This window comes from Cyrtonyx montezumae, unplaced genomic scaffold (assembly GCF_038088225.1).
Source record: "Cyrtonyx montezumae isolate F1298 unplaced genomic scaffold, pur_monq_1.0 scaffold_9, whole genome shotgun sequence".
Taxonomy (NCBI): domain Eukaryota; kingdom Metazoa; phylum Chordata; class Aves; order Galliformes; family Odontophoridae; genus Cyrtonyx; species Cyrtonyx montezumae.
In genome coordinates, this window is record NW_027072100.1 from 8,299,185 (window position 1) to 8,315,763 (window position 16,579).

Genomic DNA, 16,579 nt, shown 5'->3' on the forward strand with positions numbered 1-16,579 from the left:
TACATGAAAACATAGTGCTGCCCTCTCTTCAGCCACCATAGGTACCAGTAGTTGTCACCTGCAGAATCGCAGCATGTCTGGGTGTGCAGTGCCATGTGTGGGGTTTCTGCCTTTTAGTTGAACAGCACGATTGAGTTTTCACACCCATGTGCACTGCAGATAAGAGCAAGCCATGCTTGGGGCTCCATCTCAGGAAAGGACTGCACATATTTCCATTGCCACAGGCATTAATCTGAAATCTAAATTACTTCCTATTTGGGAAAGCCTCTGAGCTTTTTCCGTGCAGATTATTCCTCTGGTTGCTCGATAGGAACACCCAGCTGTTTTGCACTGAAAAATGATTCCCTCCAGTAGGAAAAGAGAGCAAATAGGAAAATTGGGGCTTGCAATAATCTGCAGTTCCCTCAGTGCTTTAAGGTTTGCATTGAGTATAACCTTTGTACAACCATCCAGATAAGCAAAGAAACCTTTCTAACCTGGTTGGTTTTCTGGGATGGATCTTGTTCCTGCTTCCAAATAGTTTGCATGAATACAAAGGATGATATTTTCAATAAAGAAAAAGGGACCTCAGAGCCACAGTGGGGGTTTTGTGGGAAGGTTCTCTCCAAAGATCCCAGAAGAACTGGCACAGAAACCAAAGGCTGCTTTACCTTCTTTAAAAACACCGAAGGGAAAAAAGTGCTTTGTGGATCAGGAGATTAAAATTACAGATGTGCTATCTGGTAATTTTACAGCAATTAAAGTCATTAACTCGAGGGCATGCTGCCGTTGCAGCTGGGCTGGGTGTTTGGGATTTCTTTTAGAGGAGCCACATTATTACAGAGCTTCAGGTGTGGAATCTCTGATGAAAGATACCCAATGTGGGCTGACCCACGGCTCTGAATGTTAAGGAATCCCAGGATGAAAGCCCTTGGAACCACTAACGAGATTCATGCTGACAGAACCTGATGCCCCTGGCTTGGTGTGAGGGATTTATCCCATCTCTAATGAAGCATCCCAAGTGCTGGAAACAGAGGGATGGGTGTGTGCCTGCTGGCATTCCTGCCTCGAGCTCCACACTTCTGCATGAGGTATGAATAAAGGAATTTAATTAGTTCGTGCCTGCTGCCATTGAACTGCTCTGGAGGGATGCAGAGACAGTGTAAAAGAGGGAGGATGTGACCTGCTTGCTAATAACAGCACCGACACTTCCTCTGGAGAAACCCTGATGAAGCTCTTCGGGGTCTTTACCAGATCCACGTTATTGCAGGAGCTCACTGTGTGTTGGAGGGGAAAAGCCAGATTTTTGTAGTGTTGGTCACGTTTGGGGCTGGGGAAAGCAGAGCAGAGCTGCTCCCTGCACACGTTATCCTTGGCACCAGTATCCCCTCATCTTTGCTGCACTCCTTCCCCCTCTGGCCATGCCAACTCTACCATTTGTGGGACTGTGCTGCGAACCAGCGCAGAGAGCTGACCCAGGTATAAAAAGAATGTAAATACATTTTTTTACAGTTTATTTTTTTAAGCTATCTTAAGCCATTTAAGGAATACTCTCCCTGTGAGGCTACACAGGTCAGGCATTGGGAGTGCAGCTGTTTCTGTATGGGGCTGTTAGAACAGGTGAGCATTGGGAATTGTCAAGAGAGGGGCATCCAGCTCGTGTTGGTTTGAGGCAGCAGCTCCTGATGTGAGTGGTAATGATGGAAAGCCAACTGAAATGTCACTGGGCCAGAATCAAAATGGATCCATTCATTTTAGGGGAAAGAAGGCGGCTCATTGCACTGAAGTGGAGGTTTTTGTTTCTGGAGCACACATGCTGTGCAGTTTCAGCTGTCTTGTTAGGGCAAAATCCCAAATGGTTGGCTGAAGGAGCCTCCAGCCTAACCCACATTTGCTATGTGAGTAGCACAGCTCATGAAAGATATATCAGCAGCAAAGAGAGAAAAACCAAAAAATATAAAAGTTCTTAATGGGAGTTGCTCTTTTTTTTTATTCTCATGAGATTCCTATGTGGTCTTGGAAGAACAAGAAGCTAGACACAGTTCCCAGCTGTAACACAGTATAAGTACAGACAAAGCAGGGAAAGAGCTGGGCATGAAGCTAGGAGACAGACCCACAGAATGGTACACGGCACAGGCAGAGGAGCAGTGGTTTGTACCTCTGCAGGTATGGGATAGCAATGGGATCTCCCAGCAGAATAATTTGGGAGTGCAGTCATGTTCTCAGGGAGAGCTCTGGGTGGTCTCCAACACAGCTCACATTGTAATTAGAGACCAAACAGTCTTGGCAATACACTGCAAACACCTCCTACTCAGTGAGAGCCCACTTTATTCCTGGAGCATCCTGCTCAGCCCAACAGCAGCTCTGCACACAGCCCAAGGGCTCTGGGAGGTGCATGGCAACACCGTGCAGAAACTGCAATGAAACCACCTCATGTTTCCCCTCAAGCCCTCACTCAGGCAGGGCTGTGAACCGGGGTCTGATCGGGCCACAATTCCTTCAGGTCCTCTCCAGCTCTGTGAATCACTGCTGGCGGGTTGCCCAGCTCCATGCTTTGCACCCAGTGAGCAGGAGCTGCCCACAGGCTCAGCTCCTCTGTTTCAGTGCTGCTGAGCACAGACAATCCATCACAGACCTCCTCCCACCCGCCATGGATCCCCAAGCATGCTGCTACAGACAGAGCTCGAAACCCCAAGTACCATAACTCACAGACTGGAAGACTCAGCAGATTGTGAATGCATTCCCCCCTTCTCCAAACCACATCACTATCACCAGTTGGTAGGAGCCTATCTCAAATATGGGAAATCCCCCACGTGCAAAAAGCTGGGTTCTTCAAAGGCTGCAGCTGCCACAGCTCAGCCCCCATGCATTCTGGTTTTTTGGGGGGAGAGCCTCCTTCACACCTTTGACTTCAGATATTTCACAAGGTCAACTCGAGGACCAAGGTTTTTTGGGGAGATATATCACAGGATCATTGAGATTTGAAAAGGCCTTTAAGGTCACCACGTCCAGCCCCAACCCGCCCCCACCATACCCAGGAAGAATTTGTACACCTTAACATCGCTAGATTTTAAGGTAAGCAACAAATCTCTGACAACCAAACCTGTCCCACCAACACCCAACGTGACCAGCCCTGCTCAGCACTGCAGCCCTGTGCACAGAGGGTTAGAGGAGAAGGATCCCACGTGAGTATCCCGAAAAGTGCAGTGACAGAGGGCTGCTCTCCATGTGACAATGACACAGTGCTGACACGCTCCCTCCTGAGAGCCCAGCAGGAAGTAAATCCCCAAATTCCTTGACAAGTAGCTGCATCCTGTTACTTTGCCTTACAGCTTCAGAAGCGGAGGCAAACAGCCACCTTGTTTACTCGGGGTCACTCCCAGCCCATGTCAGGCTTCTTTAAAATCCCTCTGCAAACCACCTGGCTGTGTGCAGCAGTGCTCGAAGGAGGTGAGCTGGGGAACAGCACCAGGAAAGGAATTCCTGCAGCATTCCTTGGGAATGCAGAGCAACTCCACAGTTCTTCCCAGTGCTTTATTTATTTTTTTCTGATTTCTAATCTTTATGGCATTTACATTCCATATATCACTTTTAGAACCAGAGTTCAGAAAGGGATTATGACCAAGCTCTTCACGCAGGACTCTGTTTATCTAAGCAAAAAGAGCAGCACTTTAACCATTTCCACAGCAGCACAAGTGCTACATGTGGGACACACACATCTGGATGCACTACATCTGGGAACAGCACTTCTTCAGCACACAGCAGTCTCCAGCAGCAATGCCCAGGGCACTGTGTCATTTTTACACTCACTTCACATCCAGCTTTTTTGGTGATTCGTATCAGGAATTGCATCCCTTCTCCCACACTGCTGACGAAAGAGCCCAGTGACCTGCAGACCCCTGGCAGGCAGAATTCAGGAAAATCTCAGTGCTGTGCTATATCCATCCTGAAGTTCAGACCATCCCCTGGGGCTGAAGCTTGGCTACAACAGCTGGGATGCCCAAAGGGACCGGAGAACCACCAAGGTCCAGCTCACACTGCTGAGATGAAGGCAGCACAGCCAGCTCAGCCAGCACTGCTTATTCTCTTGGAAAAAGGTTGGTTGCTTATGGGCTGGTTGGTTACTGGCTGCTGGCTATGGGTTGGTTGGTTATTGGTTGGTTGGCTATACGTTAGTTAGCTATGGGTTGGTTGGTTACAGATTGGTTGATTGTGTGTTGATTGGTTATTGGCTGGTTGACTGATTATGGGTTGGTTGGTTAGGGGTTGGTTGTGGACTGGTTAGTTATTGGCTGGTTGGTTATGGATTGGTTGGTTATTTAGGATGCAACTGGCAGCTCTTAAGGGAAACAAAACAATGGAGTTTGGGAAGGTTCCTTTGATCTTCAGCAAACATTACAGCCCTGCTATCAGAAACACTTTAAGCTCTGTTTTTGAAGTTACAAGTGGTATTTCCTTGCTTCCAATTCCCTCAGAGACAGAATGTCAGAAGGAAAAAAAAAAGACATTAAAAAAGTATGGCCTTAAAAAATCATTAAAATGCTTTTAAATATTCAGCAACTAAAAAAGGAAATTGATTCATTGGTGTGTAACAGCATCTTAAATATCAGGAAGAACAGAGCTTGCTCTGGTGGAGGAATTTGGATGTTAGAACAAAGCAGCTGATGAAGGGAAGGAAAAGGGTCCTCAGGAGACATTTGAGAGCTGGAAACAGTTCCAGGTTGAGAGAGTCAGGGATTTAATGCTTGCAAGGTCATACTACAAGCCTTGAGGAGAGGGTTCTCAAGTGCTGGTTTGCAGAGTGCCTTTGAAGTACTGTAGAAATTATACAATAACCAAGGAGAGTGGGGCTGGGAGGCCTTTACCCTCATTTGAAGCTCACTCCCTCTACTCTTTCTTGGAAGCAAAACCTGGCACCCAACCTTCAGCCACCGCAGCAGATCAGAGCTGGGGATGCTGTGCCTACCACGTGGGTATCAGTGGTACTGCATCACCAAATCCAGCCCCACGGGTCCTTCCCCACAGACAAAGGATCTGTGGATTTGGGTAATGCAGGACCCCAAGTGCAGGGGTGGACTGTGCACACTCAATGCCCCCTGCTCCCCCCTGGAGCTATAAGCTCCCACCTGAACCCGCAGCCCCTCCTGCTGCCCTGCAGCCCTTTGCTGCCTTTTCAGTGCAGAGCAAACCCCGGGGACAGCGCAGGCAGCTCCACGAGGCAAAGGTTACAGGTGTGCCCGTGGCCCCACAGTGCTCCAGGCCCTGGTGACAGCTGATGGATGACATGCCCCAGTGCAGCTGGCAGCTCCCCTGCCTCAAGGAGTGCTGAGGTTTGCTGGCATTTTTCTCCTCTGAAGTCAGCCCCTGCCTGCCTGCCATTCCTGGCCCCTTCAGCTCATTTTTTCCCCTAATTATTTTAAAGATAAAAGGTACCAGGGGACCCACGCCTTGAGATCCCTCAAGATCCCCTCCTTTCACCCTCTCGGTGCAAGAAGGACATAGTGGCCCTGGAGTGTGTTCAGAGAAGGGCAGCAGAGCTGTGAAGGGTCTGGAGCACAGATCTGAGGGAACTGGGATGGTTCAGTCTGGAGAACAGGAGGCTCATTACTAAAACATAACCCTTGAGAGGCCCTTTGCAGCTACAAAGTCCCACTCTGCCAGACAGAAAATCAGGAAACCTCAGTCACATCAGCAGCTCGAGAGAAAACCCAGAGACCTCCTCTGCAGCCCACACTGCAGCTCTGTCAGAGTTGGATCCTACAGGGTAGTGCCATTGTCACACGTGTCCTGCACAGCACCAGTGGGTTCTCACATTTTGTGCTGTAAGCTCACCAGCTCAGTAAGAGATCTGCAGAAAATTCCAAGTCCACATAGAAAAAATACCTGGTTCTTTTGAACTGAAGATGTAAAGACGACCGAGGCTGCAGAATTCTTTTTACTAAAAGAAGCTAAGCCAGGCAAGGAACCCAAAGGAAGAGCCAAAACATGAGAAGCTAGTGAGTGTGGAAATACCAGAGGTGCTGTAGCAGGGACATCAAATACATAGACACCAGGGGCGTGGGCAAAAACATATGGACACCAATAACATGGGCACCAAGAATGTGGACACCAGGAGTGTGGGAAGTGCAGCCTGCAGCTCACCACCACATCCAGGAAGGGCCAGGTCCCATCCCCCATTTCAGCAGTTTCAAGCAATGTGTCCATCCCTGGCTCATAAATCTCAGCTAATCAGGGCATTTCTTGGGCCCCCATATCTTTGTTGAATCACTTTCCCCAGGCCACGCTGACTCTCCAGACCTTGCACTCAGTGCTCCCAGCAAGGGACACAATAAGCTCCAGCCTGAGGCAGCTCCCCATGGCTCAGGCTGCTGCTGCCATCGCTCACACACAAAACCAGGCGACCACACAGAGCCCGTGAGCTCTGACAGCACAAAGATCCACTGTTAGATGCATCCGTTCGCATGGTTTAACATGCATCATCTACCATGCTGACAAAGATTAAATGAGTCACCCCTTAGCAAGCGTTCAGCTGGCCAAGCTCAATCTCGTGGGGATCTTTGACTGTAACTCTAGCTACTTAAATCTGTTCTACATTAGACTCCTGACAGCCCAAATGGTGTAATTTAAAACATATGTCCGGGTGTACTCGTACCTTTTAATGTAGGCTCAATAAAACCCAAAGGTGCTTGAAAACCCAGATGACTCGTCATGAAAAACCTCCTAACAATGTAAAAACAAGCAGCCTGCTCTTCCAGGAATCTGGCTCGAAATGCAGCCCAGTTAGATCATGTCTGTCTGATATGGATCCCTGGGAGAAAGTTGGTCTTAGTGCATGACACAGTAGCAGAGAGTTTAAATTGTCCATGTCTGGGGACTGCTCCTGGAGTCTGCAGGGAGTGGCTGCTATTGAAACCCTCGTGCTGCAAATAGCCCCAGACCAACTCCCGTTGTGGCTTGTGACTGCAGCAGGAGATCAAAGTTGTGACAGCAAAACAAAAGATGCTCCACTTCCATTTCTGATTTACAACTCAGTGAGCTGGAACTGGGGGAGGGGGCCCCGATGCGTTGGCAGAGATAAAGAATGAGGCAGTGGTTCTTTCACAGGGCTTTAAGCAGACTGGCCATGAAATGGCAGAGAATACAACATCTGCATCCCCACATCTTCCATCACTGTGGGTCTTGGGCCTAACAAGAATTAGACATACACAGGTATTACTATAAAATAATTGTTTGATCTTTTTAGCAATGAAGCTGCCTGACTGATACTGAGGGGTAAGAAGTGGATATTAAGACACATTTTTATGAATGGGGGCAGTCAGTCAGAGCTGTCAAGAAGGCTTTGTTAGGGTTACCAAAGCGATATCCAGAAGCGGAGGTGTTCATGGGAAACCAAATGTGACAACGTTTCGCTTTGCAAAAACAAACGAACAAAAAAACCCCACAAAAACAGCCAGAAATGGTGCAAAAAGTGTATTCTTACTTTCATATGCTGCAGCAAAAAAGTAGGAAGTGGGGTGAAAAAGTAGGAATGAGGTGAAAGCAGCATCCACAGGCAGTCACTGTCTGTCATCAGCACAGCAAATGCTCCCTACAATTAAGAGCACAGGCTCTGTCTAGTTTTGGCATCATTCATTCTAATGGCTGCTACCATATAATATACAGATGCTGTAGGTGAAATTAAACCTGGAACACCATGATATATCATTTTTGTCCCAATCTCTGACGTGAAAGGCATGCTCATGCTGGAACGCAGCAATTTAAGTGTTGTTCCTGTCAATCTTCAAAAGCATTTGCAGTCAAATTGAGCTGCCAGACTTTTTTTTTGCTTTTTTAAACAGAGAAAGGCAATTAAGAGTAATAAAAACAGTGTTAGATGATGAGCAGCAGAGACAGGTGATGCTGAAATGAATAAGCATGAAAAATCTTGGGGATTTATCTGTATCTCCCAGTCTGCAAGGAGCTGACCCTTGTGGGATTTTGATAAATGTGGTCTTGGTTCAGGAGAGGCAAGTAGGAACAGTGGGGAAAAACATGCTGTGAGCAAGTCCATGTCTGAACAGCGGGAAACACTGGGGGCAGGGAAGAATGAGATAACCGACCCCTGCGGGGCTTCCTGAGCCTCAATTAACCGAGCAGCTCTTACACAGACAAACGGCTTTTCCTCCCCATTGCCCCAGTGGGCGATGCATGCAGCAGGAAGCACTCTGTGTCCTCAGCATTGCACGCTCCTGTCCACACAGACCTTTTTTCCATGTGGGAAGCCCAAACGAGGCCAAACAAGGGGATTTTTTTTCAGATTTCAGGTATGCACTGTACCACAGCTACAAACAGGGTGGGAGCAGTGCCTGGCCTCTCTCCACCCAAACCTCACTGCTGCAGAGGCACAGCCGCTGCCGCTATTATTGCATCTCCTTTCTCTCTGTCGCTCAGCCCACTACATCAAACACAGGATTTAGTTAATCATACACGAACAGAACACAGCCCTCTTTGTCAGAGCTCTGCAAGCGTAAAACACTATTCAGACAATGGGTGGGCATCGTTTCCATTTGTGACACTAACGAGGGTCAAACATTACTTCTTTCCCTTCCATTAGTCACACCAGCCCTGTGTAATGCAGCAGAAAGCCTTCACCTGCCCACCTCCACACACCGAACAGGGATCCCAGTGCTGTGCCTGGGCATGGGTAGGTGGCACGTGGCTGAGAACCCAGTGGCTGTGTCCCCCTTCCCAGTGAGGGACAGCTGTGCACAGTGCCAAGATGGCTGGCAGTCTTCTCCCAGTCATTAGCAACTCCTGGTACTTTTCATAGAACCACAAAAACACAGACTAATGGGATCATAGAAACACAGAGGGACAGACTCATGAAATCATAGAACCATAGAGTGGCTTGGGTTGAAAAGGACCTTAAAGATCATTAATTCCAATACCCCACCAGACCAGGTCACTCAGGGCCCATCCATGGCCTTGGGCACCTCCAGTGAAGGGGCACCCACACCTCTGGCAGCAGTGCTGGGGCCTCATGCCCTCTGATAAAGGATTTTCTCCTAACAACTAACCTAAATGCAAAATGAAATGATTTTATTCCTCATTTCCCACTGCATTTTCTGCCTCCATCTTTTGGGTTTGATGCAAACTCTACCACTCTACAACTCTACCAACGGATTCATCCTGCTTGAGTGGCAGCAGCTCAAGGAGCAGTTTCTGGCAGTGCCTCTGCTGGGACAATAACAAAGCCCAAACTGTTCCATAGACACAGCTCAAACCTTCTTCACTTCAGACACAAGCTCATGGGAATACCCAAGTTGTGGTTGCATGAGTTAAGCCCAAAGTGAATGTGGAGACCCAAAAGATCAATTCCCATCGCTCCCATCATTGTGTTTTCCAAAATAAAATATTAGGAATGAGCCAGTGTTGGCCTGGGCTGGTAAATGACCACAGTCTGCCCTGTGTGGGATGATCTACTGTCATTCCAGGACCTCCAGCAGCAAGAAGAAATGTGTGTAGGCAGAATTCCACAGCCAGCCTCACAAATCAGATAATGTGGTGGGAAAACTGCTCCTCTGGGGGAGCAGTGCTGTGTCCCCATCAGCCTGCTTGAGTGGGACCCAACAGCTGTGATCACTGCACATAAATGCAGACATTGCTTTTACTTTCTGAAACCGCAGCATACACCTGTCTGAGTGCTAATTACTGAACACATTGCACAGATCCAAGCAATCAAAAGAGGATGTTCCACCAGCCAAGGGTTTAATTGGTAGCTATTAAGTACCATCCAGGTCCGAGCAGACCCAACTATTCCTTCTGCTCTGCTTATTGGGAAGAACAGGAGAATGCTATGGGACTTGGGCACAATTTGTTGGTACCACCCATGCTGTGAGCTGTGATAGAAATAACACAGCTTCCCATTTTGGTGAAAATTCCCCTGGCAGATTCACACTGCCCAGCTACCAGGGAGGGCCTGGATGCCATCTCTCTGATCCATGAACAAGAACGTTCTGGGGCCTGGAGGAGGGCAGTACCGAGCTCTGGTGCTTCTGGGGGGGACCCCATGGAGATGGGGCTGGCACTGAGCGCTGAGCCCGGGGTGGCTGACACAGCACTGCCTTTCAAATGTAAACAACTGCTCATGGTCCAGGAAAGCATTTCACAGAGCCCAACCCAAACGTCAAAGGAAGAAATCTCCCCTCCCTCTGGAGTCTCGCTTAAGAATCTCAATTCAGTTTTCATCAAGTTAATGAACTCCGGTGTTCCTCATCTGCCTTTTGTTTTCTGGACCGTGGGGTATATTTCAAGGTGGTTTGTTTTTTCCCTTTGGGAGAATAAATACGCTTTAAAAAACGCAAGCAGGAAAGAAAGCCTTGAGCAGCTCATCGGGCCTTGCAGGATGTGCTGAGGACCCAAGAGCGGGCAGGCCTGGCAGGCTGCCCCATCCCACCCACCCGTGGCCGTGTCCCTTTGTGAATCGCCCTTTGTTTGCTGCAGACTCACTCTAGTGGTTTCTCACACCACAAATTAAGCCCCGATTTATCCAAACCTGGCCCAGAGGGCCCCTGGCACCCTGCCAGAACATACATCGCCTTTCCCTTTATTTGCTCTTTCTTTCTCAGTCTCTCTCCCTTTGGGCTCCCATTATTATTATTAATATATATATCTATACCTCACAACACAACAAAACATGATTTTTGCTGATTAAGGTACTCATTTTCACGTCAATACGTTTGTTTTTGACTGCCTTTGGGGCAAACACCAAGGAAATACAAATCATTTTGGATCTAAAGGGAACTGAAAAAGAGCAAAGGAGAAAAAGAGATGTTATTAAACATTCCTTTGGTACTGGCACTCAGGCACCAGTATTGGGTGATGTTGGATGATCTGGGGCTGGGGAGGGATATGGCATCAGGATACAGTGATTTCTAGTTTTATTTCTTAGTACGATTTGCCACAGCTGTAAATGGACATGGCTTGGTGGACATGGTGGGGGTGGGTCAGGTTGGACTTGATGATCTTAGAGATATTGTCTGTGATTCCCCTGATACAACACAGACCCTTTAGCATTTGCTGAGGAGTATAGAAAGGAAAACAGCATCGTTTACAGAGGCCTCAAGGCAATAAAAAGATGGTGTCTTTGTCCAAATTTGGCGTCAGAGGTCTTTTAAAATCAATTTACACTGAAAACATTCCATTCCTCTCCTGCTCCCTGTCCAGAGATCAGCAGCAGTCACAGGGCACTCAGCCTAGTGTGGGCTGGAGAGCAGAACACGGCTCTGACACGAGCACCGGGCAATTTATCACAGGACATTGCACTCAGGGAAAGTGCTCATGTGATTAGGATTTAACAGACGATTAAATAATGCTGGCATTTCTGGCAACTAATGAAGAAACGGTGATTAAAGGACTCCAGAAGGACTCCAGAATGACTCCTTTTCCTTCCCGGCTCTGATTCCAACCCCAGGAATTTCCCTACCGTTAATCCAAATGTTCAACTAAAGCCAACTGGAACAAACAAAACTGCTTCCCACTCCAATGGGAATGGGACAGTCTTACCATCAGGGAACCTGCATGGGAAGATGCCCTGTGCCATGGACTTCATCAAAAGGACTCCAGCCACGTGGATCACACCAGCTCAGCCATCCCTAACGAGCAGGCAGGGAAGCACCACTTCTATTAGATTTCCCACCACCAGAGAGTGTGGATGAATGCAGCACTGCTGGTTGCAAAGTAAACTGCTACTGAGGCGTGATTGCTCATGCATTTAGAGCACACCGTGCAGCTCATGCAGTGATCTGAAGGCCTGATCCCTCCTGCTGCGTAACACAGAAACCCTGCCCTCCCTTCCCCAGCTCCCCCAGCAGTGACTCCCTTCAGATGTCTGTGCACCTCTCCATCTCACCTCAAGTAATCTCCATCTGGAGAGGAGAGGGGTGACTGCAACCAGTGATGCTGCTAGAGATTTGTTGTGTTGAGGAGCACAGGGCTAGTAAATGACTAATCACAACTCCCAGGAGAGAAGCTGGCACTGTTTCTTATTGCAGACTTTTCAGGGGGTTGGAACTAGATGAACTTTGAGGTCCCTTTCAACCCAAGCCATTCTATGACTCCATGATTAAACTTCTGTAATTCCAGCAAGCTGGTTTCACCAATATATGTTGCTTTCCCCATTAAGCACATTTCCCAGCTATCCCGTGGCAGCCTAACAGCAGTCTGGGACTGTGCATCAGAACAGAATGCTTTGCTCCAACTCCCTAAGGCCATGCAGGCACTCAGAACCAGCACCACAAAAACATTTCCCAGGAAACAGTGTCTTTTGGGAACCTGAAAGATAGAATGGAAACTGTTGATCGGAACAAGCAGCCGTACATCCCTGGAGGCAACATCCAATGTAGAAGGGCTGCTGCCTGACACTGTGTTTAGGTTGGGTGGATTTATGAGCTCCTCTGATAACTGCTATCTGCTGCATCAGTCACTGCCCCTTTGCTGGAATTTCTCTTGGTTTGCTCTGTTCCCAGCTCTGAGCAGCTCTGGAGGGATGCTGGTGTGGCTTTGTCATCGTGCATATTCACAAAGATGGAAATCAAAGACTGATGGCATCTTGTGAACTTTTAAAGGCTCCGTTGGCCTCGGAGGTCTACAGACTTGAGCAATAGTAGTATCAGGGCAGTGGCAGTCGTGCACTGCAGGGCAGCAAAGGGTTGCACAGCGCTCAGTCCTTGTGTCATTCACAGCTCCTAGATACAAGGGATGGGTGACTGGGAGCAGACTCCACATGAGCACTATTTGCATTCTGGCATCCCAAAGTCCCAGAAGCATTATCTCGAGCTGCAGAACACTGTAAATCAGAGGGGCCCTTCCCAGCAGACAGCTTTGATATGACCCTCCCCCTCCCCACCCATGCCCTGCGGGAAGAAAAAACCCTGGGCCTGTCTCACCCTTGTAAATGGCTCAGGATACAAGAGGAGAAAAAAGAGATATCTGGTAATTCACAGGTTGTATGACACTTCCCTGCTGAATAGAGGATAACATCATGCAGTGGTTAAAACATGACTGGTTTAGCTCTACCGAGTCTACCACAGATCATCCTTAAGGTATATGCACCTTTAAGGTATACACATAAAGGCACTGCAGTCAATGGGAGCTGAGTAATAGGACAGACAGTAGCCACAAGATAGCTGGTGAAGTGACTGCATGACACTTTTACATGACTGTGCAAAGCTGTTTTAGATATATGAATATCCAAAATATTTACTTTTGGAGGAATTAAGACTTCTGGTGGAGAGTCAGCAGCAATTCCAGCTGAGGTGAGAACTGCTGTCCAACCCGTCCTAGATAGGCTTGAAATGGGAAACCTGTTGAGATGTCTGTGACATATAACAATTTGGGAAAGAAACCTTGCATCTGTGGCCTAAAGATGAAAGCAGATCTGAAAACAGCCACTGTGTAGCTGAGAAGTGAGTGTCACTGCAGGCAGGGATGCTGCCACCTGCAAAGGCTCCTGCTCCCTGGATATGCAGATTTTGGTCAGACTGCCTGGAGACTTCTCCAAGTCTGTGGTGGCCATCGATCATACCAGTGCTGGGATGCTGACTTCAAGAGCCTGAAAGCAGTCTTCAGTTCTTAAACTCCCAGTGCCTACAGCTCCTATTGAGGATTTAGCCAAGGGGAACTCCTGCCTGATATTAGACAATAGCATATTTCCAAGCAGGAAAAAAAACTCATTAATTTTCTGTTTCTTCTATGGCTAATTATCCCAACATACACGTAGGGAAGCTGTTCGCCCGGAATGCTTAAACACAAACAGTCATCAGTGAATTAATCCAAAACAAAAGCATCCTTAACCTATTCAGTATTTGCATCAGAGAGGTGTTTTGTCTCCGTCCATCACCAAGAGTGACAGCAAGTGGACAAAACGGGGTGGGAACAAATGGTCATCCATAAAATCCGACTGAAAACCAAAACTGCTGCCAAACCCGGGGAGCACTTAGCTCCAGCTAGGTTTTCAGAGCTGCTTCACATCGCGGCAGCTCAGTGCCTCCACTTGCCCCAAAAAGAAACCGCAACACACCCAAGCTATCCCAGCTTCCTTTCTGCAGGGAGCACTAGTGAGCAGCCTGCGCTGCCCGGGAGCTGGAACCAGCCAGCACAGAGCAGCGCTAACGGACACACGTGAAGGCAAAAGACACTTCTGACCCTTTGCATTCCTCCTCCGAGTCACAGTGCTCCTGTTTTGAGTAAGGCACAACGGATGCCAGGGAGGCGTTTTGCCTGGTGTCTCCTCCCAGCCTTGGCACTGCTTTGCCTGCGTGGCACCTTGCAAGCAGAGCTGATAGCATCAAAGCATCTCATCCTGTGCTCCCAGCAACAGAAGATACAGCAGCCACCTAACCCCAGACCTCCAGCAGGTCACACAGCAAACACCGTTCAAGAAAAGAACATCGAGGCTTCAAAGAAACCACATCAGAATGAGACATCTACAAGCAGCCACCAAAAAGCAAGGTGTTCCAAGGGCCAGGCTCCGAGCAGCAACATTTTGGCCAAATACACTGAAATAGCCTCAGCTAAATCAGATGTCTAGGATGCCACTGCCAAGTCCTTGTAACAGAAAAGAATCCCATGACTTGGTGCAGTGTAACCATGTAAGGGCAACTCTGTCCATCTCGTATAGCACAAGTACAGTTCATTCCCTTTCTTGGCTCTAGAAGATCTGAACTATTCCTGTCATGCGAAAACAAAGAACATTTTACATCACAATACTATAAAATGCAACTCAAAATTGATTTTTAAAGGGCCACATACCTTTCCCTGTCAGTGCTCTGCAGTTTTGCAGCACCTCGTGCTGGATGCACTACTGATGTGAATTTCACAAAGCCTGTAGGACAGCACTAATCCTGTTCCAGATGAACTACCTTTAGGATATGGCATCATAGCATTTCCTCAGTTTATTTTACAAGATATTAATGAGAAAGTGATGTTTGTTGCTCTATGTATTTCCAGAATTAAAAAAAAAAAAAAAACAACAAAAAAACACAACACCAACATGGCTGTAAAAACAACAAAAAATGTTCTGAATTACAGTTTTTAAATACATGATTAATACTCGCTGCAGATTTCACTTGGTATAGTTGTGTCCTAATGGACTTTTATCACTTAAAGAGACACTCAAATGACCTCAACTTCATCCTGAACTATTAAACTGTCAGTTCACTTTCTCTTAATGGGGGGAATTCCACTGAAATCCACACGGATGAGCACAGTCCCAGAGGATTAGATGTGAGTCAACAATATTTACTCTCTGGTAAACCAGGCATTTATCAGCAGTGAACAGTTACTGGTTTATTCAGAGTTCTACCCTAACGCTGAGGCAGAAGCAGCTAACTTAAGATACGTCAGAAACATGAAGTCCAATTAGAACTTATCTCCTTCTACTGCGTACAAAAGAAAGCAATGAGGATTGGACAGCAGCTGAGTCTAAACTTCTCCACTTTGGGGACTGTATTTGTCTTTCCAGAAAGTGTTTTCAGAGGTTCAGCTGTTGGAAACACAGCACAATTACAAATAAAAGCTTTCATTTTTTTTTTGGTGGTATCTCACGGGTGACACTGACGCCAGAAAATAACTCCAAAATATTATTTTGAAGTGTGGTATTCAAAAGGTGAATGTGAATTCAACACAAGACCTTTTTTTTTTTCATCTTTTAAAATTACAAGCTCCTGCTTGGTTGAGATGCAGGAGTTCAAAGGTTCCGCCATGCTGGAGGGCTTGTAAATTCAAGGGTCAGCAGTGGGAATGCAGAACACACAAGCAAAGGTGTTTTGCTTTATGGCTATTCTAACAAAGCCTAATGGCTCATTTCAGCCCTCTCTGCAGAATTTGCTCGTGAAACAAAGGTCCACTTTACTCTGCAACCACACATTAACATGGGCTGGTCTACCCTCCTAGCTTCAGCAGATATGATCTTTGGAAGATGTATGTTGCAGCTGGAAGTGTCAAGAGGGCAAAACACAGATAAGAGGAAAGATACAAAACTTGAGATAGTTGATGCTCCTTGGTGCAACTGTGCTGCCATTTCACACTCCCAAGAGAAGTCTGAGCTTGAAAGTTCCCACACCAGTTGTACACAGAGACAATTTATAGCGTGGAATGCACCACAAAGCAAAGAAAATTGCAAACATTGTCCTAGAGGAGTGAACACAGTCTGACTGCATTAATACATTAATACTTGCTTTAGCAATCCAGAAACAGTTCTAATTAAAAACACATACCCAAAGAACAGCAGGTAAAATCATGAATCAAATGTTTCTAATTAAATCATAACCGTTTCTTGGCATGTTAGCTCCAAAGCATCAAATGATGGAAAACAGCCAGAGAGAGGGAATGGACAGATAAGAAATGCAAAGCCAGCAGATGTTAACTGACACTGCCTGCAGACTCCCTGGATTCTGCTAGCAAGATAGCTAAAAAATAACAGCAGCAAGCAGCAAGTTTATCTAGCCATTGAAAGACTATTAACTCAGTTATCAAAATACTGCCAGATACTCAGGATTATTTCTTAAAACATTTCCTTGCTACTCAGCATCAAGGTCATACTTAAAGTTAAAACTCTGGG